Here is a 26,402-nt window from a genome sequence, read left to right on the forward strand (position 1 = left end):
CTGCACTAATTTCGCCTCCAAGTGCTTCTGTTGTAGTTGTTTGCATATCCCTTAATTCTTGAGCAACATATCTAATTCCTTCACTACTTTTCCTAGCACAAGCCTCAATTTCCTCACGTAATTGTACTTTAGTATCATGACATTGTGCGGCAACGGCTGTAATCTGTTCACTAAGCTGTCTGGAATTGTTGTCTAATTTTTCATTCAATTGTTTGGAAGTGTTGTCTAGTTTTTCATTAATTTCATTAATTTGTTGTTTATTCTGTTCACTAAGTTGTTTGAAATTTTCATTAAGCTGTTTGTTCTGTTCACTAAGTTGTTTGTGGTTTTCCTCTTGTCTTTCAGTCTGTTGTTTAGAATTTTCATTAAGTTGTTGTTTGAAATTTTCACTAAGTTGTTTGAGATTGTTGTCTTGTCTTTCATTCTGTTGTAGAAATACTGCCATAATTTGATCAAATCTAAAATGAACATCTCTGTTCTCTGTGCTGTGTGATGGTGTGTCTGCAATTGTCACTTTTTGTGTATCCATTTGGACATTCTGTGATTCTTGAAAATGTTTACCAATCGGATGTGCACTGTTAATCACTACACCGGAATTAAATAAATCTGTCGTACTCTGATTACTCTGTTCATTTTCCTTAGAAAAATTTGTCCGTTCGTCACGTAAATCCTGCAAATCGGGTGTGTCAAGCTGGGCAGCGCTCATTGCAACAGAACGCCCCGCGTCATCAATTGTCGTTAAATTAACAGAGGACACAATTGAATTCGTTTGTTCATCATTAAGATAAAAATCATTATTAGCGATCGGTATGCACTGACTGTCTGTAAATGGAGGATTGACATCATTACACTGAGTGTCGCAAATACTATCGCTCAAATTATTCGAATCGGCTATTTCAGTCAATGTACATCGCGATGTACTGTTAACAGTTTTTCGCGGCATTTTTCACTAATCAAAATTATTCACAAATAAAACAAAGACAATGCAAGATGCAACAAACACAAATACAACAAATTGCCGATGATCTGTGGAAGAAAGAGTGGCAAATTAGTAAAAAATGCGTTGCGCCAGATGCAAACTACGTTTAAGTAAATAAGAGCAGATATGTGACTACTTCTCAGAAGATTCACAAAGAAATACGATCCTGGTCCGGATGTCGCCAAGTGTAACCTCCCTGCAGAATTTTAAATGATAAACAAGAAAATGGAGCTAAGCGTAACCTCCCAACAAAATATCGTTACGAAATGAAGATTGATCATAAACCCACAATAATATTAATTAGATAATGAACCATGAACCGTATGTAACATCTCAACAGAAATAATTAAACCTGAAAAATTTTATAAGGACAGCAGCGCTGACCTTCGGCCCTGTATTCTGAATAAAAAAAGTAAAATTCTTACCTCAATAAAAACTGCATCTATATCTGCTCTTATCTATCGACACAGCCTCGTGCAATGCTGGCATATATTAAATTTTGATTCTTGGAGGAAACGCATAGGAAATATTCATTAAATTGAAATGAATGTTTTCTTTAAATAAGTTACTTTATAAAAAGTTATTATTGGGGCATTTTTGAACAAATTAATTACAATTAACATTCATTACTAGATGTGCGCAATGCTGCTTCATTACCTTCTACAACAATACTCATCGTCCACCACAATCCTGACCAGAGTCGCAAGAAGAGCACGCCGCCGACGCATGCCGACGTCTACTACGGTATCCGACTGACTACTGCTACAGACAGAGTACAACTGCTCCTGCCGACTCGCTACATGATACTACTGTTCCTGCCGACTCGCTACACGCAACTAACGATTCGCGCGGTCAAGCGCAGACTAGCAACGATAAATAACTCTCTGGTCAGAGATTCTGTCATGCCTCGCCATCGCTGGTAATGAATAAATACGTGTTTCAAGGGGTTCCATGCAGTGAAGGTATCCGCGACAGTATCACAGATGTACACTAGCAGAACGTCTCCAATAATGTCCTCGAGGCTTATGCAGTAGCCCAGCACCGGAATTATGGCGAGACATCCCATGAGAGTGGCATTATTCTCTTGGAGAGAAGTAGGCATGTAGCCTGTATTATGCATTTGCGAAGCTATTTCTGTGTCGCATCGTCAATGTGATGGTACCAGGTTTACAATATACAGGTAGCCGTTCATTGACTAACTGTTACTGGACTACCTCGATAAGTTCGATGCGGTGACTGTAGCAGCGACAGTATCAAAGATGTATACTAGCAGAATGACTCCGACGATGTCCTCGAGGCTTATGCAACAGCCCAGCATCCGCCTAATGGTGAGAGAACTCCTGAGAGTGCCATTATTCTATGGGATAGAAGTCGGTATAGAGCCTGCAGTATCCAATCGCGAAGCAATTTCTCTGTTCCACCGTCAGTGCGAGGGTTATAGTCAACAAGCACCAGTGCATCGATTACAAGCAACTGGACTCCCAGGATAGGTTCCATATGGTGACCATAGCCACGCTAGTATCATAGACGTACACTAGCAGAATGACTCCGAGAATGTCTTCGAGGCTTATGCAGTAAGGCAGCGCCCACCTATTTTAGAGACAACTCCTGAGGGCGGATTTTTCTCTTGGAAAAAAGTCGGCATGGAGCCTGTACTAAGCAATCGCGAATCAATTTCTGTGGCGCATGTCAAATGTGAAGGTGCGATGGTTACAGTAAATGGGCAGCAGTGAATCTGTTACAAGCGTTCTCGCTTCCCACGCCCGGGTTCCCGCGTTCGATTCCCGGCGGGGCCAGGGATTTTCTCTGCCTCGTGAAGACTGGGTGTTGTGTGATGTCCTTAGGTCAGTTAGGTTTAAGTAGTTCTAAGTTCTAGTGGACTGATGACCATAGATGTTAAGTCCCATAGTGCTCAGAGCCATTTTTTTTTTTTTTTTTTTTTTTTTTGTTACAAGATACTGGACTCGCAGGAGAGGTTCCATGCTGTCACCGTAGTGGCGCCAGTATAATGGATGTACAGTAGAAGAATAACTCCGACATCCCCCTGGAGGCTTATGCAGTAGTGCTGTCTCCGCAACTTTTGAGTGCGGCGTTAGTCTCTTTGAGAGAAGTCAGCATGGAGCCTCTAGTATGCCATCGTGAAGTAATTTCTGCGTCGCATCGTCAATGTGAGGATGCAAGTAACGGGCAGTAAATGCGAAGCGGTGCATAGGATACAAGCTACTAGACTCCCAGGAGAGGTTCCATGTGGTGACCGTAGCCGCACCAGTATCATCCATGTACACTAGCAGAACGACTCCGATAATTTCCTCGAAATATTAAATTTAATTGATGAAACGCAAAAATATAAAAATGCAGTAAATGAAGCAGGCAAAAAGGAATACAAACGTCTCAAAAATTAGATCGACAGGAAGTGCAACATGGCTAAGCAGGGATAGCTACAGGACAAATGTAAGGATGTAAAGGCTTATCTCACTAGGGGTAATATAGACACTGGCTACATTAAAATTAAAGATACCTTTGGAGAAAAGAGAACCACTTGTATGAATATCAAGAGATCAGATGGAAACAAAAAAAAAATTCGGAGTAGGTATTAAAATCCATGGAGAAGAAATAAAAACTTTAAGGTTCGCCGATGACATTGTAATTCTGTCAGAGACAGCAAAGAACTTGGAAGAGCAGTTGAACGGAATGGACAGTGTCTTGCAAGGAGAATATAAGATGAAAATCAACAAAAGCAAAACGAGGATAATGGAATGTAGTCGAGTTAACTCGGGTGATGCTGAGGGAATTAGATTAGGAAATGAGACACTTAAAGTAGTAAAGGAGTTTTGCTGTTTGGGGAGCAAAATAACTGATGATGGTCGAAGTACAGAGGATATAAAATGTAGACTGGCAATGGCAAGGAAAGCGTTTATGAAGAAGTGGAATTTGTTAACATCATGTGTAGATTTAAGTGTCAGGAAGTCGTTTCTGAAAGTATTTGTATGGAGTGTAGCCATGTATGGAAGTGAAACGTGGACGATAAATAGTTTGTACAAGAAGAGAATAGAAGCTTTCGAAATGTGGTGCTACAGAAGAATGCTGAAGATTAGATGGGTAGATCACATAACTAATGAGGAGGTATTGAATAGAATTGGGGAGAAGAGGAGTTTGTGGCACAACTTGACTAGAAGAAGGGATCGGTTGGTAGGACATGTTCTGAGGCATCAAGGGATTACCAATTTAGTATTGGAGAGCAGCGTGGAGGGTAAAAATCGTAGAGGGAGACCAAGAGATGAGTACACTAAGCAGATTCAGAAAGATGTAGGCTTCAATACGTACTGGGAGATGAAGCAGCTTCCACAGGATAGATTAGCATGGAGAACTGCATCAAACCACTCTCAGGACTGAAGACCACAACAACAACAACAATTTCCTCGAAGCTTAAGCATTTGTCTTTATGTGCATGGGTGATAGCATTTCCGTAACAGCTAAGTCTGTAAACTGTACGCTTGCCGCTATGGGTAAAGTATCTCTACATGGAAAAATGGCGTAATCCGAAACCAGCGCCGAAGCAGTTGTGGTGCAGCGTGGGCCTTTGATGACAACAACAGTTTCACAACCACACAGTTTCTATGTACTCTTGTCAAAACATATGATTTTAACGTTTTTGAAGTTGCGTTCTGTTTTGAAAGTTTTGACTCTTGCATTCCTTTGCAGTAACATAGTTCACACCTTTGTTTCATTTCTGTGAGCCATCTATGTGGTATTTCGTCTGCTCTCACTATTGATCACATTTACTTGCAACGGTAAAGTATTCTTGCCACATGACATATTCTAGAACCAATGCATAGCTTAACAATTGCAAAGACTACAGAAAGAGAATATTACGTGGAGACTCGTGTGGTCTGTCACATATTTTTGAAATTGTGGAAATTCATTGCAAAATTGTTTTTGATATTTCGTTAAATGACAATTAAGTCGATCACTCAACCCAGTCCTACCACTCCACGTACAGTACAAAGACAAAATAGCTTGCAAAGCAATATTGCAGAAATCACACTACTATACTGAAGCTGAGCTGAAATCAGGTACTATATATCAATCATCCGCCCCATGAACGATTGACCTTGCCGTTGGTGGGGAGGCTTGCGTGCCTCAGCGATACAGATAGCCGTACCGTAGGTGCAACCACAACGGAGGGGTATCTGTTGAGAGGTCAGATAAACAAACGTCTGGTACCTGAAGAGGGGCAGCAGCCTTTTCAGCAGTTGCAGGGATGATAGACTAATCTGGCCTTGTAACACTAACCAAAACGCCCTTGACGTGCTGGTATTCGAACGGCTGAAAGCAAGGGGAAACTACAGCCGTAATTTTTCCTGAGGGCATGCAGCTCACTGTATGGTTAAATGATGATGGCGTCCTCTTGTGTAAAATATTCTGGAGGTAAAATAGTCCTCCGTTCGGATCTCCGGGAAGGGATTACTCAAGAGGACGTTGTTATCAGGAGAAAGAAAACTGGCGTTCTACGGATCGGAGTGTGGAATATCAGATCCCTTAATCGAGCAGGTAGGTTAGAAAATTTATAAATGGAAATGGATAGGTTAAAGTCAGATATAGTGGGAATTGGTGAGGTTCGGTGGCAGGAGGAACAAGACTTCTGGTCAGGTGAATACAGGGTTATAAATACAAAATCAAATAGGGGTAATGCAGGAATAGGTTTAATAATGAATTAAAAAATAGGAGTGCGGGTAAGCTACTAGAAACAGCATAGTGAACGCATTATTGTGGCCAAGATAGACACGAAGTCCACGCCTGCTACAGTAGTACAAGTTTAATGCCAACTAGCTTTGCAGTTGACGAAGAAATTGATAAAATGTATAATGAGATAAACGAAATTATTCAGATAGTGAAGGGAGACGAAAATTTAATAGCCATGGGTGACTGAAATTCGATTGTAGGGAAGAGAAGGAAACGTAGTAGGTTATCATGGATTGGGGGTAAGAAATGAAAGAGGAAGCCGCCCGGTACAATTTTGCACAGAGCATAACTTAATCATAGCTAACACTTGGTTCAAGAATCATGGAAGAAGGGTGTATATATATGGAGGAAGCCTGGAGATACTAGAAGGTATCAGACAGATTATATAATGGTAAGACAGAGATTTAGGACATTTCCAGGGGCAGGTGTGGACTCTGACCACAATCTATTGGTTATGAACTGTAGATTAAAACTGAAGAAACTGCAAAACGGTGGGAATTTAAGGAGATGGGACGTGGATAAACTGACTAAACCAGAGGTTGTACAGAGTTTCGGGGAGAGCATAAGGGAACAATTGACAGGAATGGGGGAAAGAAATACAGTAGAAGAAGAATGGGTAGCTTTGAGGGATGAAATAGTGAAGGCAGTAGAGGGTAAAGTAGGAAAAAAGACGAGGGCTAGTAGAAATCCTTGGGTGACAGAAGAAATATTGAATTTAATTGATGAAAGGATAAAATATAAAAATGCAGTAAATGAAGCAGACAAAAAGGAATACAAACGTCTCAAAATGAGAACGACAGGAATCGCAAAATGGCTAAGCAGGGATGGCTAGAGGACAAATGTAAGGATGTAGAGGCTTATCTCACTAGTGGTAAGATAAATATTGCCTACAGGAAAATTAAAGAGACCTTTGGAGAAAAGAGAACCATTTGTGTGAATATCAAGAGCTCAGATGGAAATCCAGTTCTAAGCAAAGAAGGGAAAGCAGAAAGGTGGGAATATATAGAGGGTCTATACATGGGCGATGTACTTGAGGACAATATTATGGAAATGAAAGAGGATGTAGATGAAGATGAAATGGGAGTTATGATTTTGCGTGAAGAGTTTGACAGAGCACTGAAAGACCTAAGTCGAAACAAGGCCCAGGGAGTAGACAACATTCCGTTAGAACTACTGACAGCCTTGAGAGAACCAGTCCTGACGAAACTGTACCATCTGGTGAGCAAGATGTATGAAGACAGGCGAAATACCATCAGACTTCAAGAAGAATATAATAGTTCCAATCCCAAAGAAAACAGATGTTAACAGATGTGAAAATTACCGAACTACCAGCTCAATAAGTCACGGCTGCAAAATACTAACGCGAATTCTTTACAGACGAATGGAAAAACTGGTAGAAGCCGAACTCGGGGAAGAACAGTTTGGATTCCGTAGAAATATTGGAACACGTGAAGCAATACTGACCCTACGACTTATCTCCGAAAATAGATTAAGGAAAGGCAAACCTACGTTTATAGCATTTGTAGACTTAAAGAAAGCTTTTGACAATGTTGACTGGAATACTCTCTTTCAAATTCTGAAGATGGCAGGGGTAAAATACAGGAAGCGAAAGGCTATTTACAATTTGTACAGAAACCAGATGGCAGTTATAAGAGTCGAGGGACATGAAAGGGAAGTAGTGGTTGGGAAGGGAATGAGACAGGGTTGTAGCCTATCCCCGATGTTATTCAATCTGTATATTGAGCAAGCAGTAAAGGAAACAAAAGAAAAATTCGGAGTAGGAATTAGAATCCATGGAGAAGAAATAAAAAATTTTACGTTCGCTGATGACATTGTAATTCTGTCAGAGACAGCAGAGGACCTGGAAGAGCAGTTGAACAGAATGGACAGTGTCTTGAAAGGAGGGTATAAGATGAACATCAACAAAAGCAAAACGAGGATAATGGAATGTAGTCGAATTAAGTCGAGTGATGCTGAAGGAATTAGATTAGGAAATGAGACACTTAAAGTACTAAAGGATTTTTGCTATTTGGGGAGCAAAATAACTGATGATGATCGAAGTAGAGAGGATACAAAATGTAGACTGGCAATGGCAAATGGCAAGGAAAGCGTTTCTGAAGAAGAGAAATTTGTTAACGTCGAGTATAGATTTAAGTGTAAATAAGTCGTTTCTGAAAGAATTTGTGTGGAGTGTAGCCAAGTATGGAAGTGAAACGTGGACGATAAATAGTTCGGACAAGAAGAGAATAGAAGCTTTCGAAATGTGGTACTACAGAAGAATGCTGAAGATTAGATGGGTAGATCACATAACTAATGAGGATGTGTTGAATAGAATTGGAGAAAAGAGAAGTTTATGGCACAACTTGACTAGAAGAAGGGATCGGTTAGTAGGACATCTCCTGAGGCATGAAAGTATCACCAGTTTAGTATTGGAGGGCAGCGTGGAGGGTAAAATCGTAGAACGAGACCAACAGATGAATACACTAATCAGATTCAGAAGGATGTAGGTTGCAGTAGGTACTGGGAGATGAAGAAGCTTACACAGGATAGAGTAGCATGGAGAGCTGCAGTCTCAGGACTGAAGACCACGACAACAGCAACATATCATTCACGTTATGTGTTACGGTTATTTATAAGCACAGCAATTGGTTATAGTACGAAATTCATAAATTCTTTACGCTCCTTTTAAAATGAGCTTCATTACCAGCTAAATATTTATGGTTTCTAGCAAACTATTGACAATGTGAGTTCCTTACCGATGCATACATTTCTGAACCAAAGTGAGTGCCTTTAAAGCTTCACAATGATTGTTGTTATTCCAGATTTTGATTCCATGTGCTAAGCTGTTGGTTTGAATGAGACATACAGTACTCAGTAAAAACTGCATTAAGTAATAAACGTACTGTGGAGCAGTAGTTAGTACACAGAATTCTTTGGACTGGCTCCCGCAATACATTCTTGAATTTGCACCACAATCAAGTTGTATTGCATGCTTTTGGATCCCGACGATTTTGGTTTAATGAGTTTCCCCACAAATATGCTACCATATGACTTTATGAAGTGAAAGTAAGCAACACATGCCAGTTTGTTATTTTTTTACATCACTTGTGCCTGGCAACATTCACATTGAAAGCAAATACTTTTTAAGGCGTCACAGCAGCTCTGCTGTGTGCTCCTCTTAACTCGATTTAGTATCAAGTTTTGATTCCAAGAATTCAACACTAAAAACGTGTTCTAGCTGGATGTCCTCGAATTATATGTTGAATGAAAACTTTTCGCACGTTATTAATCGCATATAGCGAGTTTTTCAGATATAAATTTCGGTGAATTGGTTACAAAGCATTTATTAAACTGCATGAAAGTTTAGTTATCAGCTCTTTTTAAAACTACATTTTGTTTGATACTTATAACGAAGTTTGTATCACTGTGAAAAAATAATTACTTCTTATTAAATAATGGCAGTATTTTTCCACTTAGGGCGTATTTATTTAGGTTCCTTTTTCGTCTCGCAAATAGTTCTGGATATTAAACCATTATCGATGTTTAATAAAAACAAGGTGTGATAGGCCTGAAAATGGCAGCGTATTCACACTAAGTGCTTTCGTTAGCGGGGCCAGAAAATGGAAGCTCGTGGGACAAGTCATGAAATTAGTCACCATTTGGATGAAGCCTGATACTTAATAAACCACTCTTTCCTGTTCACTCCTCTTCGAAATATGTTATTTCTAGTCACGTGGTTAAGAAGCAGCTTATAGGCCCACATATTTAAATTTTTTAAGGCTGTTGGAAAAACTGAAGCTGGTCAAACGTTTGGTGCTATTTTTTTACTGTCTTTCTTATACAATGCCTTAACTGTATCATTTTTCTACTAGTCAAGATATGTTCGTCTTATAAATGGCTGATCATGTAAACAACTTAAGAAATTCACAGAAACACTCTTCAATCTTCTTACTTGATTTAATACTAAATTCTACAAGTATTTCTGTCGCACCACTATACAGTTTCCAGTTGAGGCTTCCGGCTGATAGCAGCTTGGCCGTGGGAAGTGGCCACTGTTCGGAAAACAGAAACGAGGATTGGAGTTGGCGTCTAACAGCTGATTTCGGATGGTTGTCCGTACATACAAAGCCTCGGATGGACTTTCTTTCAGAGTAGCTGGAGCACAGTGTTGGGTATATGAGAAGATCAAGAGAATATTATAGCTGGCACTACGTCCGCAGTGCTAGAGGAGTTTGTACATAAGCTTACGGTGTGTTGGTGCCCGAGGAAAAGGAAATGACATCTCGTGTGTGGATAGAGCTTCAGAGTCCTTACGTGCTGAGTTTCAGCCAGCAAATGAAGAGCTTATTCGCCGGCCGGGGTGGCCGAGCTGTTCTGGGCGCTACAGTCTGGAACCGCGCGACCACTACGGTCACAGGTTCGAGTCCTACCTCGAGCATGGATGCGTGTGATATCCTTAGGTTTCAGTAGTTCTAAGTTCCAGGGGACTGATGACCTCAGACGTTAAGTCCCATAGTCCTCAGAGCCATTTGAACCATTTTCAAAAGCTTATTCGAGCAGTCTGGATGACTATGGGATGGAACGTGACATTAATGTGACCACTTGTCAAAACGTCTGAATAACTACCTTTTGCAGCGCGAGACGTGCAGTGGGGTTCTGGAAGGTATCCACAGGGACGTAGAGCTATACCGACTCCACTGCAGTGGCCAGCTGTGCTGGGTTTCTCTGTTAAGGTTCCATGGTGCGAGCAGCGCGAGCGACGTGGTTCAACAGGTTTTCGATAGGACTTAAATCCCCTGGTGGCCAGGCGAGTATGGTAAACTCCTACTAGTACTCTTTGAGACACACACGTATACTGCGAGGTGCTTGACCGTTGCATTGTCCTGCTGGTAGATGCCATCATGCTGCATGTAAGGGTGGACATATTGCCACCGATAGATGCATGCCGGCCGGGGTGGCCGAGCAGTTCTATGCGCTACAGTCTGTAACAGCGCGACCGTTACGGTCGCAGGTTCGAATCCTGCCTCAGGCATGGATGTGTGTGATGTCCTTAGGTTAGTTAGGTTTAAGTAGTTCTAGGGGACTGATGACCTTAGAAGTTAAGTCCCATAGTGCTCAGAGCCATTTTTTTTTTTTTTTTTTTTTTTTTTTTTTGATAAATGCATACTTGTATTGGGCCCGCCAGGTTAGCTGAGAGCGCTAATGCGCTGCTTCCTGGACTCGGGTAGGAGCGCCGATCCCGGATCGAATCCGCCCAGCGGATTACCGACGTCGGCCGGTGTGTTGGCCAGCCTGGATGTGGTTTTTAGGCGGTTTTCCACATCCCGCTAGGTGAATACCGGGCTGGTCCCCACGTTCCGTCTCAGTTACATGACTCGCAGACATCTGAACACGTTCGCACTATTCCATGGATTACACTAGACGCTGACAGCTTGGGTACACTAATTTCCCCCGGGGGGGGGGGGGGGGGTGGCGGTAACTAACCTTGCCAAATCCGTTCCTATCCGTTCCTAACCGTGCCGACCCTGCGAGAACGCGGGATTAGGCACCAGCAAAAGAAAGAAAGATGTATACTTGTATTGATGCATTGTGCCTCCCATTATGACGAGATCACCCACTGAATGCCATGAAAACATTCCCTAGACCATAACTATCCCTCCTGGTGGCAGTTGTTTCCTTTCACACGTTTCACGCCATTGACGCCAACAGCCATCTGTCCAATGGAGCATCAAACGTGATTCATCTGAAAAGGCCACCTGAAGCCATTCAGTAGACGTCAAGATGAGCTACTGGCGTGCAGTTTTCAGCCTTCATCGCCGAAGAACAGTAGTCACCATGGGTCCATGAACCAGGCGCTTGCTGTGGAGGCCCATACGCAGCAACATTCGCTGAACGGTCGTTGAGGAGACACTGTTGGTAGCCCCTTGACTGATCTGGAAGGTCAGCTGGTCAACAGTTGCACGTCTTTTCACCCGTACACATGTAACAGCCATCGCTCACCATTGTCATCTAAGGCCCACGCTGCACAACAATTGCCTCGACGCTGGTTTCGGATTGTGCCATTTTTGCCACGTACAGATACTTTAATCTCGACAGGCTTTACATACCCTCCACTGCTAGTGCTGCCACCTTGCATCTATGAGTGGTTATTGCATGTCGACTACGAATATAGATGGTGCTCACAGTAATGTGACAGTATCCTGTATGTGATAAACTAATGCGTGAATCAGCACTGGTTTTACGATGGGCGTTCTGGAAGAAAATAACGTTTCATGTCCCACAGTCTCCCCGTCATATTTTTGACATTCCTTATCATTGCCGCCATTGCATTGATATCAATAGCGAGAGCGAGCGATCGTTTACCGCTTATCTGTGCGATTTTAAAATGTGTGACAAAATCAATGATCCCATCAGGAGTGAGGTGATCTGCGAAAGTAAAAAAAAAACGTCCGCCCTGTTGAAATTTAGACAGATAAACGAATTTTGTGGAAATGTGACGAATGAAGCATCAGTCCGAAAATAGTGCGTAATGTTTAATGGCGGACGAACGGATATTCATAAGGACGAACGATCAGGTTAACCTTCAGTTATGACTGACGAACTCAAATCAAAGACTGAGGAAAAATTCAGCAGGACGTTTCACTATCGATGGACTGATTTTGTGGTTTCCTGAAAATTCGCGATCAGCTCTTTATCGAGTTGTTAATTGTGATCTGCACTGTAGAAAAGCGTGTGCCAGGTCGGTTCCTTAACTTTTGACAGATGCGCGAAAAACAAGTGGGAGCTGCGCTGAATTTTCTGACTCGCCCAAGGGTGGCGAGGAGTTTTTCATCCGCACTGTTATTGGTGACGAGACCTCGATTTCACATAAAAATCCACAATCGAAGGACCATTCAATGGAATGGTATCACTGACGATCTTCAGCATGATTAAGAAAGTCAAATAAATTCCAGTGCCAAAGAGGTTTGGCCACTGTGTTCTGGGATCGAATGGGCCTTATGCTCATCGACTTCATGCCTAGAGGTGAGACCATAAATCGAGCAACCCACTGTTGGACCATTCACCCACTGCGCCACGCCGCTGGAAACAAACTGCGTGGATTGTTGTTCAGTGGCACTGTTCTTTTTCGCGACAACATTCGTCAATCTGCTGCGTTGACCGAAGACTTGCTTCTGCAGTTTAACAAAGAGTTTTAGAACTTACGCCTTATAGCTCAAAGTTCGCCCCAAGTGATTACTGTTTTTTTTTCTGAAACTGAAGCACTTGTTGGGCAGAAAACACCTTGAAAAATCACAGCAAACTGAAAGAAGACGCTACTGACTGGTTCAACAACTTGGCGGCAACTGATTAAGTAGAGGCAAAAGAGAGCTCTGGGAACGCAACGACAAGTGTTTAAATTTGTACTTAGAAAAATGGCGAAAATATAAAAAAAGGAAATGAGCGAATGACATCGTTGGCCGGGAGGCCCCACTCGGGGAAGTTCGACCGCCGAGTGCACGTCTTACTTCAGTCGACGCCACATTGGGCGACTTGCGCGTCGGTGAGGAGGATGAAATGTTCATGAGGACAAAACAGCACCCAGTCCCCGAGCAGACAATATCACCAACCCGGCCGGGAATCGAACCCGGGCCCGCTTGCATGGGAGGCGAGCACGTTACCACGCAGCTAAGCAGGCGGACGGCTAAAATATAAAAATATTATGTAAAATAAGTTTTCCTGCGTTATCTAGAATAAAAAAAGTCTTTAGGAATAAATGGCCTTTACTTTTAGAATTACCCTCGAATTAGCAAAGTTTCCTCACTGTCCACGTACGCATTTTCTGGCGGGTCACAGTCCATAATACCAAGTACTTCTGTCGAATCAGAAGGAAAGAAACAATGACTGAAGCTGTTGGCCACATTATCTTGGAACGCCCTGTGTATGGGGACGTGGCTACTGCTGTGTGCAACAACAGCTGCGCCGACGTCATGGAACACCATATGTCAACTATATTCTGCATCACGAGTCAACATGACAGATCGTGGACTGCTTTGATGAAGCAGGGCCCAGGGGGGCTTGGGAGGCGCATCATTATTTGAACCAATACGCTCATTCTGCACTTCAGAGACTGAAATATTGATCTCTGCAGCGACGGAGTGCGAGCGACAGTACTGACACTGGTCGTCATGCTGTGATCATCAACATTAGATATCGCCACGCGCCCACCAGGGACCACTGATATAAACGAAGGAAATTCAGATTCCTCCACAACACCCTCTGCAGTGCCCTCGGAGCCAGCAGTGCACCTACAAACTAGTGTGTCACTATAACAGCTTTGATATAAAAATTCGCAAATAGCTAACGGTAAGCAGTAGGGATAGATAGTTTTCCAATGAAATTAACACCTTTAGCTGCTTACAGGCGTTGACATATGTCAACGGGGACAGATGAAAACGTGTGCCCCGGCCGGGACTCGAACCCGGGATCTCCTGCTTGCATGGCAGACGCTCTATCCATCTGAGCCACCGAGGACACAGAGGATAGCGCGACTGCAGGGATTTATCTCTGGCACGCCTCCCGCGAAACCCACATTCTCAACGTATTGTCCCACACTGCATTCGTAGTGCCCCCGCCCATTTCACTGTAATTTCATTCTAACGAGCTGTATGATCACCGATGGTATCTGTTCTTTCGGACATGTCCGAAAGAACAGATACCATCTTAGTATAGATAGTTTTCACTGATCACCCATAACAACAGAAGCACAATTAAATATCGTGGAGGTAAGCGTAGCAATAGTAGTAGTACCGATAGTGACAGTGGTCGTACTAGCAGCAATAATAACAAAATAACACTAACATGCAAACTTTTTTGAATCATTTCATCATTATAACATACCAGGTGGCTATAATTAAACTTTCCCTATTTAACACGTAATAACACGGGAACTAACTACCGTACGAGTACCAAACTTGATAGCATTAATGTTAGGGATTTGGGGAAGGGAAATAATGCAGAATCAATTCAACACTTTTAATGAGCTGCTACGGTACATCATACCATTACACACCGGTACCATTACTGCTACAGAAGGGGCTCAATATGGCGCCCGTCAGCGTGCAGAAGAGCCTGAAAGAGCAGGATTGCATTTTGCACAGCAGAACGAAGCATGTCCGTATGTATGCTGGCTACATCTCTTGATATGCTGCGCATCAGATCAGCACATGTGTGAATGTTCCCCTGGTAAGCCCGGTCCTTCAGGTAGCCTCACAACCAGAAATCACAGGGAGTGAGATCAGGTGATCGCGCCGGCCAAGCATTTGGAAACGATCGGCTGATAATCCGATCGTTTCCCAAATTTGTTTTGGAGAAGCAGGTGAACTTCACGAGCGATGTGTGGTGGGGTCCCATCTTGCATGAAAACTGCTGAGTTCAGTGCGTCTCTCTCCTGTAGGGCGGGTATGACATGCTGGCGAAGCATATCGCAGTAACGCTGGCCAGTCACACTGCGCGTCTTTGGTCCCTGAGCGCCAACCTGTTTCACACTGCACGTCTTTGGTCCTTCAGTGCCAACCTGTTTAAAAAAGAATGGGCCAATGATGAACGTAGCCGTGAAGCTACACCATACGGTGACACGTTCACCATGCAGAGGAACTTCATACACATTAACTGGAGGTAAAGACCCCCACACTCGGCAATTCTGTGTCTTCACCTCACCCGTCAGAGAAAAATGAGCTTCATCCGTCAATTGGATGGTCCAGGGACAGATCTCATCAACATCAATCATTGCAAGGAAGTGGAGAGCGAAGTCAACACGTCGTTGTGCTTTCTGTGGTGCAAGCTGCTGGACGATATGGATCTTGCACGGGTAACATATGAGAATGATTCAATGCACCTTCCGTCTAGTTGACTGTGGGACGTTCAACTGTCGTGACACAGCAAGCGCACGGCTGACAATCGACAATTGTCGGCCACAGCAACAGCGATTTCATCAACCACGTGTGATGCAACCGGTCGTCGGCCTCTTTCTGGAGCGACGTCCAGTTCTCCAGTTGGTTCGAACTTCATCATGCTCCGCACAGCAGGTGGAGAAAGAAGACCCTTCCGTAATCCTTTCAGCTGGCTATATTCTTGAAGCACAGCTGCAGCATTACTGTTGTTTTGATAATAGAGCTTCACCAATAATGCCTTGCTGCTTTGTCCAAGCTCACGTTGAGTCGTCAGTAAGTGCACTGTGACGGCTGGTACGTGAGACTATGAATCACGGCGACTGATCACAGCACCTGGTAGCCATAGTTGGAAATGGACAGTGAAACTGTGACGCATGGAAATCGTGCACCCCATACTTAGCACATTAATGATATCAAGTCTACTACTCGAACGGTAATTAGTTTCCGTATTATAATGTGTTAAATAATGAAAGTTTAATTATAACCACACAGTACTTCACCCCTGGTAGCTGAGTGGTCAGCGAGACAGAATGTCACTCCTTAGGGCCCGGGTTCGATTCTCGGCTGGGTCGGAGATTTTTCTCCGCTCAGGGACTGGGTGTTGTGCTGTCCTACTCATCATCATTTCATCCCCATCGACGCGCAAGTCGCCGAATTGGCGTCAAATCGAAAGACTTGCACCCGGCGGCGAACGTTTACCCGACGGGAGGACCTAGTCAAATGGTTCAAATGGCTCTGAGCACTATGGGACTTAACATCTATGGTCATCAGTCCCCTAGAACTTAGAACTACTTGAACCTAACTAACCTAAGGACATCACACAACACCCAGCCATCACGAGGCAGAGAAAATCCCTGACCCCGCCGGGACCTAGTCACACGACATTTTATATTTCTTCAAGTGAACGTAGAAACGTAATTGCAGACAGAACATATGGCGTATTGTAGAATACTGGGTAATACGCTATAACGGAGAGTAAATAAATAACTAGAGTCTCTCCTGAGGTTATAACAAAGGGCTGCTTTGTATTCGTAACACAAAGATGCGATTCTGTTAGACTTATGCGAGCAGAGAGCGGTGACATTGTGCCAACTGGTCCGTTCCGGTGGTGGCCTGTGGTGGCCTTCGCAAGAGGACTGAGCAGGTAAGAGGAGAAGAACATAACGGGCGGGGCAGCGATTGCGGTCACCCGACCCGTGGGACAAGCAGGACCAAGGGCGAATCAGCCAACCCCGCGTGCCGCTGGCGCCAGAGGCAGCACGTGTTAAGGCGGGCGAGCGTCGCCACATCACAGCAAGCAGCACTCGTCCTTGCGAATGAATGTTAAAATACTTGTCTACTATTCCCTTAAATACACTACTGGCCATTAAAATTGCTGCACTACGAAAACGACGTGCTATACACGCGAAATATAACCGACAGGAAGAAGATGCTGTGATATGCAAATGAGCAGAGCATTCACACAAGGTTGGAGCCGGTGGCGACACCTACAACGTGCTGACATGAGGAAGGTTTCCAACCGATTTCTCATACACAAACAGCACTAGATCGACGTTGCCTGATGAAACGTTATTGTGATCCCTCGTGTAAGGAGGAGAAATGCGTACTATCACGTTTCCGACTTTGATAAAGGTCGGATTCTAGCCTATCGCGATTGCGGTTTATCGTATCGCGACATTGCTACTCGCGTTGGTCGAGATCCAATGACTATTGGCAGAATATGGAACCGGTGGGTTCAGGAGGGTAATACGGAACGCCGTGCTGGATCCCAACGGCCTCGTATCACTAGCAGTCGAGATGACAGGCATCTTATCCGCATGGCTGTAACGGATCGTGCAGCGACGTTTCGATCCCTGAGTCAACAGATGGGGACGTCTGCAAGACAACAACCATCTGCACGAACAGTTCGACGACGTTTGCAGCAGCATGGACTATCAGCTCGGAGACCATGGCTGCGGTTACGCTTGACGCTGCATCACAGACAGGAGCGCCTACGATGGTGTACTCAACGACGAACCTGGGTTCATGAATGGCAAAACGTCATTTTTTTCGGATGAATCGAGATTGTGTTTACAGCATCGTCATGGTCGCATCCGTGTTTGGCGACATCGCGGTGAACGCACATTGGAAGCGTGTATTCGTCATCGCCATACTGGCGCATCACCCAGTGTGATGGTATGGGGTCCCATTGGTTACACGTCTCGGTGTACTCAACGACGAACCTGGGTTCATGAATGGCAAAACGTCATTTTTTTCGGATGAATCGAGATTGTGTTTACAGCATCGTCATGGTCGCATCCGTGTTTGGCGACATCGCGGTGAACGCACATTGGAAGCGTGTATTCGTCATCGCCATACTGGCGCATCACCCAGTGTGATGGTATGGGGTCCCATTGGTTACACGTCTCGGTCACCTCTTGTTCGCATTGACGGCACTTTGGACAGTGGACGTTACATTTCAGATGTGTTACGACCCGTGGCTCTATTCTTCATTCGATCGCTGCCAAACCCTACATTTCAAGAGGATAATGCACGACCGCATGTTGCAGATCCTGTACGGGTCTTTCTGGATACAGAAAATGTTCGACTGCTGCCCTGGCCAGCACATTCTCCAGATCTCTCACCAACCGAAAACATCTGGTCAATGGTGGCCGAGCAACTGGCTCGTCACAATACGCCAGTCACTGCTCTTGATGAACTGTGGTATCGTGTTGAAGCTACATGGGCAGCTGTACTGTACACGCCATCCAGGCTCTGTTTGACTCAATGCCCAGGCGTATCAAGGCCATTATTACGGTCAGAGGTGGTTGTTTTGGGTACTGATTTCTCAGGATCTATGCAGCCAAATTGCATGAAAATGTAATCACATGTCAGTTGTAGTATAATATATTTGTCCAATGAATACCCGTTTATCATCTGCATTTCTTCTTGGTGTAGCAATTTTAATGGCCAGTAGTGTATGTTGAAGTTATTCACGTACTATTCTGGTGTTTTCACATGAAACGTAGCTGATTCATCTAGGGACTTGAGCAGTCCGCAGATACCTTGGATTAGTGAAGTGCACAATACCTTCGTATGTTATAATAAGAAGCTTTTGTCCTCCGAAGTTCGAAGATTGGTTGGTTGATTTTGGGGGAGGGGACCAAACAGTGAGTTCATCGGTCCCAACGGTTTAGGGAAGGATAGGGAAGGAAGACAGCCGTGTCATTTCTAAGGAACCATCCCGGCATTTGCTTCAAGCGAATTAGGGAAATCACGGAAAGCCTAAATCAGGATGGCCGGACGAGGATTTGAACCGTCGTCCTCTCGAATGCGAGTCCAGTGTGCTGACCACTTCGCCACCTCGCTCGGTCATAAGTTAGATGTTTTTGTATACTAATGAGTAGGTTTTTTTGCTAATTTTGATATTCCTTTACGCAAATGTGCGAGTTATTTATGTCGGGTAGTTCTATGTAAATGTCCTGTCTAAATCCGTTGTGTCAGTGACAAAGTAGTACATAAAAGTAGCGTTATTTGGAAAACAATAAGTTTGTACATTGTAAGACAATTGATAATAATTACTAAATACATGTGGGCAATTGTCGAAGCCTTGTAGAAGTAGCGAAATTTTGTACGGGAAGTGTAAAACGAGTCAAAGGTACGGTTCAGCTATTAAGGTAATAAGTAATATAATTTCACGACGGATCACAACTGTGGTGTCACCGCCAGACACCACACTTGCTAGGTGGTAGCCTCTAAATCGGCCGCTGTCCGTTAGTATACGTCGGACCCGCGTGTCGCCACTGTCAGTGATTGCAGACCGAGCGCCACCACACGGCAGGTCTAGAGAGACTTACTAGCACTCGCCCCAGTTGTACAGCCGACTTAGCCAGAGATGGATCACTGACAATTACGCTCTCATTTGTCGAGACGATAGTAGCATAGCCTTCAGCTACGTCATTTGCTACGACCTAGCAAGGCGCCATAGCATTTGATATTACTTTATGAAGCATGTACAATCAAGAGCGATGTTCTACAATTATGGATTAAAGTTAAGTATTACATCAACTACGTACTTTATTTGCTACTATTAATTCCCTTAACTGTTCCAGACCTCACGCCAGTCAGCGTGTAATTAAACGCGTGCATTTCGGCCTCCTCTAGCAACACAGTGTTGGCTCTTCTGCCAACACTACAACAACACTATCACCTACACTGATTAGCCATAACATTATGACCATCGACCTACTATCGATATAAACCCTTGCAGGCGATAGCAGCGACACCTGGAGAGGAATGACTGCTGATCAGACACATGCACGGTGCATGTAGTATCAGTTAGCGTGCAGTCCGTGTGTAGAATGCGGAAAGGCGCGCGATCTATCTGAGTTTGACCGAGGTCAGATTGTGATGGCCCAGAGGCTCGGCACGGGCATTTCGGAAACTGCACGACCTGTAGGGTAGTCGAGTAGTGCTGTCGTGAGTGTCTTCAACATGTGGCGAAACCAAGGCGAAACCACGTCCAGACATCGTGGAGTTGTGTGGCCGCCTCTCATTACAGATGGTGGGCGTCGTAGGCTGGGCAGACTGGTAAAACAGGCAGACGCAAACTTTGGCGGAAATAACATCAGACTTTAATGCTGGGCAGAGTACAAGTGCGTCTGAACACGCAGTTCCTCTGCAGCCGACGACCCATGCATGTGCCAATGTTAACATCACGACATAGGCAACTGCTACCGAAATAGGTACGTCACCATCGGCACTGGACGTTGGCGCAGTGACAGAGCGTTACATCGTCTGATAAATTCCGAAACCTTCTTCATCGTGCCGACGGGAGGGTGCGAATCGGTCATCTTCCAGGTGAACAGCTCCTTGACACCTGTACTGTCAGACAGAGACAAGCTGGTGGCGGCTCCATTACGCTCTGCGGAACATTCACATGGGCAGCCATGCGTCCAGTGGAGGTCGTTCAAGGAATCATGACGGCCAGGACATGTCCCATACTGGTTGCAGACCACGTACACTTCTTCATGACTATGGTGTTTCCCGACGGCAGTGGCATTTTTCAACAAGATAAAATACAGCCACGTCACAGGGCCAGGAGTGAAATGGAGTGGTTCGAGGGAAACAGTGGCTAGTTCCATTTTATGTGCTGCCCCCCCCCCCCCCCCCCAGCTCGACATATTTAAACCCGATGGAAAACATCTGGAATGTGACTGAACGTGGCGTCATAGCTCATCGCCTCCCTCCCCGGAATTTCGGGGAATTAGGTAACCTGTGTGTGCAGATGTGGTGCCAACTGCATCCAGCGGCCTACCTAGGCCTCACTGCTTCCATGCAACAAGACGTCGCCGCTGTTATTTGCACCAAAGGTGGACATACCGGCTATTGGGTAGGTGGTCATAATGTACTGGCTGATCATTATACGAAACAAAACACTCAGTAATTATGATGTGAAAGAAATCATGTTGCTTGAAATTCATTGAAATAGTTTTATAATCAGGAAATAAATTTTGTCGATTCTTAGAAAATTGTAAATGATCTCGCGGCGGAGAAAACAAGGTTCTTTGTTGTTCAGTTTTGTCAAGGTTGGTCATTATGTTATATGTTATTGTGATGGTTGTGTTTGACGCTAGCACCTGTGCAAAATATCTGAAATGGATTAAACTTAATATTTGTTATTCAGATGTAAAGCTCTGGACCTCTAAGTTATGTCAAAAACATTAACATGCAGTTATGACTGAGAATTCCGAATGTTTAATTTCGTTCCTACATCGATTGTATCCGCTATTTTGGTAACGGCTGCTTTCCAAATTTATGCATCGGCAGTTCGATTTGATGTGAAGAGTACAGGGTGATACTGTGATTATGTACAGCCTTTCGAGGATGATGAAGATGAGAAAATGTATCAGTCTGAGGTAAAGGACCCTGATCCGGAAAAGACGGGGTCTAAAGTTGTAAGCGAAAAGCATTTTGTTAATTCTGACAGTGGAATACATGTACCGGTACTGTTGTTGCTAAGAGTGTAGGATAAGCAACTTTCAGAGGTGCTAGGACGGATCAACACGAGGAAAAAATAGGGTAGTAAACATGGGCTCTAAAATTCATACCTTAAGAGTTACGAGCTCTTGTCCATCTTCGATACTGTGAGTGTTATGATGACAACGAACGAATCGTCGCCAATGTGAATGACTGGTGGCCAATGCTAAATAGAAACATACAAATCTCTTCTTTGCATATACATCAGGTTTGTCAGTAAAGTCGATAACGAGCTGGCTGCATGGTCTGGGTCTACAACGGCTAAGATAAATACAAGTAGTTGGTAAAATAAGGAATATAATTGCAAACAGAGAGCTATAGAGGCATCACATAGGCCATACTTTAACTAAACGCCTTGTTAGAGGTTGCTTCCTATCAGCTGAAGTCTTTACTACTTTCCTACTTGACGTCCCGAGCAAGAGTGGGCGAGCGCAAGCTAGAGACTTGTTGCAAGCCGCGGAGCTGCGCATGCGGCACTAGTCTCGACTCGCGGGTCCAACGATACTGGTACGGACCGCGGTCGATAACTGCAACCCCTAACAAGTGTGGTGTCGAACGTTGTTACCACAGTGAGTCATATCTCTTCTACTGCAAGCTCTTTGGTTTCCATATTTTCGGAGGAGATAGAATGGACCAAAATTAGATAAAGATGTTCAGTAAATATGGACTCTAAAATGTATACCTTAATAGCTATGGACACTTGTTCAGTAGAAGTGTTTCCCAGTGGCGAAGATAAACAAGTGGTCATAGCTCCTACAGTATGCAGTTTAGAGCCCATGTTTATTAGACTTTGTTTCTTGTCTTCAGTCTTACTACCACCTCTGAAAGTTGTCTGCCCTACAAACTTAGCAGCAACAGTATCGGTACATATATTTCACTGTCGCAGGTATCAGGACTGTTGCTTGCAGCTTTTGACTCGGTCGTTTCCTATCGACCATTGATGCATTTACACTTCTCCATCATCCCTGAAAGTTAGTAACATCATCACGGAATCACCTTGAATATAGATTTTCTGAAGATTTAGACGGGAAGGGAATGCTTAACACATCGCTGTGTGGCGAATCGACAGACACTGAATCAAATTCTTGCGTCTAATGACAATATTTTCGCCAGACGACTGTAAAGAATACGTTGTCAAATTTATTCCGCAGTCGATTTCAGCATAAAAGCTATTTTTACGTCGTCGTTTTGAAGTGTTTTAGCGCCCGTCATAATCGAAAGCCAAACCACAAGATGCCAAACTATTTGATCCCATGGAAGCTCATGACTGTACAGAGAATCATTGAGTGGAGCACGCAACGTGTCCTCACCTTCAGTGTTGTTCGAGTCGTGTAGGATCATATCTCTTATTGTCGTCTGGCTCTGAAATCACTTTACAACAATCTAAAATCGCATTACAACAACCCTGGAACTTCCCGTACAGCCGGAAATCCCTGCCTGCAGGCGAAGTTTAGGCGGTCGTCGTGTGACTTCTACGTCAACTGGAGTACATCACAGGACCGACACATTCGCAACCTGGGCTCCGAGAATACGCCATTAGGTGGCCACACCTGCTGACCGAATAATATTGTTCCTTCCACTATACAGACGTAACTATCTTTGTATGTTTCAGAGCTCCACAAGATCGTCAGAAGAAAAGCTGCTGGTAGAGGGTCAACTAAACCGTCTGAAGGAACAACCCAGAGAGTTAAACCCAGACAGAAGAACAGGACTCAGCGCCAGTCTACCATGTCAAATGAAAAATAATTCTTTAAGGATACCAGGTACACGTTCAGGCGTTTCGCAGGGCACCAAACAGCCTTTGGCTGTAGAACCCGAAACAGATGTCTCCAGGTAAAATGTGAATAAATTTCCGCGAAAGTCTCAATGATTACATGAATACTTACGCTGTTGCTATTGCTGTCACTGCCACGATCAATAAGGTAAGTATGGTTAATATTTTTTTTTTATTTTCATGCTTTAACTGTTGTTATCACTAAGCGCAAAACTGTCTATCCGCAGAGTGCCAAAACTAATCAGTCTGACTCTAAAAATAATTTATTCCTCACTAGAATTCATTCCCACCCCAGTTCGTACTTTCGCTACGAGTAATGTTACAAGCTTTTAATCATCACCTCAAAAAAATCAAGCTACGACCATCTAAGTTGGTGTCAATCATTCTCTAAATATTCACCCGTCAGTGCGACCAATGTTTAACAATGATGGATGGCTTGACGGAGGCGGTGATTGTAGAATGGTCCCATCTGTAAAATAACGTTCGTTATCATTTTTGAAACATTTCCCACGAGATGGTTTCGTCATCCAACAAAAGAGGAAGAAATTGCAGGATGAGGATATGTGGAGAGGTAAAATTTGATAATCTAACGACTATGTATGAGTATTTCCTGTCCAGAATGAGATGGGACGTTGCCATGAAGCAAAAACTCTCTCTTGGACAGCTTCCCGCGATATTTTGCGTAGAAAGCGTCCTGCGACCGCGACAGGGGATTTCGCTAGTATGCTCCTCTGTCGGTGTGTCGTTTATGATCATACTGTTTTAGCATCACTCCTTAGGAGTCCCAAAAAGCATTGCCATCATCTTGCCCGACCATGACAGGATCTTCACCGTTTTTGACGGTGGAGAATGCACGTGTTTCGACTCCTCGATTTTCCCCTTTGTCTCGTGATCAGAATGATACACCCAGTCCCAGCACTCGTCTATGGCGGCCCAAGTAGCCTTCTGGATTGGCCTGACACAGCTGCAACGTTTCTGGTGCTGCTACCGTTGGGTTGGATGTTTGAATGGGTTTGGAGCAGTTGTGGAACCCAGCGGACGGCGACCTTTGTCAGGCTGAAAATTTCGTGCAATATTACCGCTATGAAAACTGACCCATCACTAATTTTCACTTAGTACAGTATCGCCTCGTCGATCTTCGAGCACCAGCCCCTCCTCTTCCCTTCCGACTTCCAGTTCTCCATCAAAGAGAGATGGTCTTCGTAACTCAGTCTTGTTCGACCACGCTGGAAGTTTCTACGCCGCCTAGCCACTACGTCATACACGAGGGAGCACCCAAAACACCCGAAACTATTTTCAAAAGCTATATGTTTTCAAAGTGTTTAAAAAACAACCTTATCGCTTCAAAATACTTCCATTAAAACTAATACATTAATCCCACCTTTGCTTCCACTGTTCGAAACATTTTTGTAGTCATTTTTAGAAATGGCTGACAGCTCCTCTCTCGTTTTTTTCTTGTCTTCTTCAATTTTGTCAAATCGGTGTCCATCGGTGTCCTTCGATGCCCTTTTTCATGCACAGGAATAAGAAAAAGTCGCGGCGGAAGCAGGTTCGGCGAGGAAAGTGCGTAGGCAGCGGAACCGTACCATTTTTAGCTAAAAACTAACAGTGATGCCTGAGTATGCAGATGCGTTGTCGTAGTGGAAGAACCAGTCTCCCGTTTGCCACAAATCGGGTCTCTTTTGACGAACACTGTTGCTCCAAGATAAGCAACTAATCACTGACAGTTGATCAATTGTCTGTCGACGGTCTGTGAGCACGAGCATCTTGAATTTTTTCAATATTTCCGTCGATTCGGGCAGCTAGACGTCCAGAAAGAGGTTTCTCAATTAATCGACATGCCGCCATATTTAAATCGAGAAAACCACTCGGACACAGTTTCAGCAGTATTTTTACCGAGTAGAAAACAAAATCTCACAGCTACACGCTGATCTCTTAAACTTGCCATCATAAAAAATGAAACAAGAACAAAACGGCACTAGCAAAAACAATCGCTGCAGATGAACAGATCAAACCAGGTCGACAACACAGGCGACACTCAACTGTCAATGATTTGCGCTATACGCTCCTAGCGGCAGAAATGCGTACTACACAAGCTCCGCCCATGGCAATGTTATTTCGGTTTTCTTTTTTTTTTTTTCTTTTGTACCCCTCGTATTGGTGCATTTTCTGGTGCGTATTCAGTGGGTAGGATGGGTGGAGGCGAGAGGGAGGTCATGACGTCATGAGGTCATGATGTCTGCCACAAAAAAGCACTGTACCAGACATTATGTAAATAAATTATTATAATTATATTAAAACATTTTTATCCTCGAATTTTTCGTAGTCGTCATTTTGCGAGATGTATGGGTGAGGAACTATACGCTGTCCGACTCTTCCCGAAAAGTACTATCTGTAAGTTTCAATAGCAGCCTCTGCATGATGCGCAACGCCTGTCTACCACTGGAGTTGTTGAACATCTCCATAAATCTTTCGCACCGAACAAACGATCCCGTGACGTAACGCGCAGCTCTTCGATGATCTTCTATATCTCTCCTATCGGTCCGATTTAGTAAGGGTCGCAGATTAATGAACAATACTCAAGAATCAGGGGAACAAGCGCTTTATATACCACTTCCTTCGTGGATTAGTTACAATTCCTTAAGATGCTTCCTACGAATCAGTGTGGCATCTGCTTTTCGTACAGTTTGCTACATGTGGTCACTCCACTTAAGGTCGCCCCGGCTAGTTACTTCTAGATATTTCACGGCGGCTACTGTTTTCAGCAATTTGTCATGAATGGTATAGCCGTACAGCAGTGAATTTCTTTTCCTATTGTAACCTCCACACACGAAATTTTGTTAAATAAAAATGGAAATGGAGCCAAGCGTAACCTCCCAACAGAAAAATAATGAATGAAAAATAGGAAAATGGAGCCAAATGTAGACTCCCCACAAAATTGATAAATGAAAATTGACCA

At 43.9% G+C, this 26,402-nt stretch overlaps 1 non-coding gene across 1 annotated transcript; it reads right to left on the reverse strand.

The window, feature by feature from the left end:
• Positions 1-14,159: 14,159 nt before the first annotated feature.
• Positions 14,160-14,233, reverse strand: Trnaa-ugc. The gene has a single exon. It is a non-coding gene; the product is annotated as a tRNA-Ala (tRNA).
• Positions 14,234-26,402: the final 12,169 nt, after the last annotated feature.

Source organism: Schistocerca americana, chromosome 5 (genome assembly GCF_021461395.2).
Source record: "Schistocerca americana isolate TAMUIC-IGC-003095 chromosome 5, iqSchAmer2.1, whole genome shotgun sequence".
Taxonomy (NCBI): domain Eukaryota; kingdom Metazoa; phylum Arthropoda; class Insecta; order Orthoptera; family Acrididae; genus Schistocerca; species Schistocerca americana.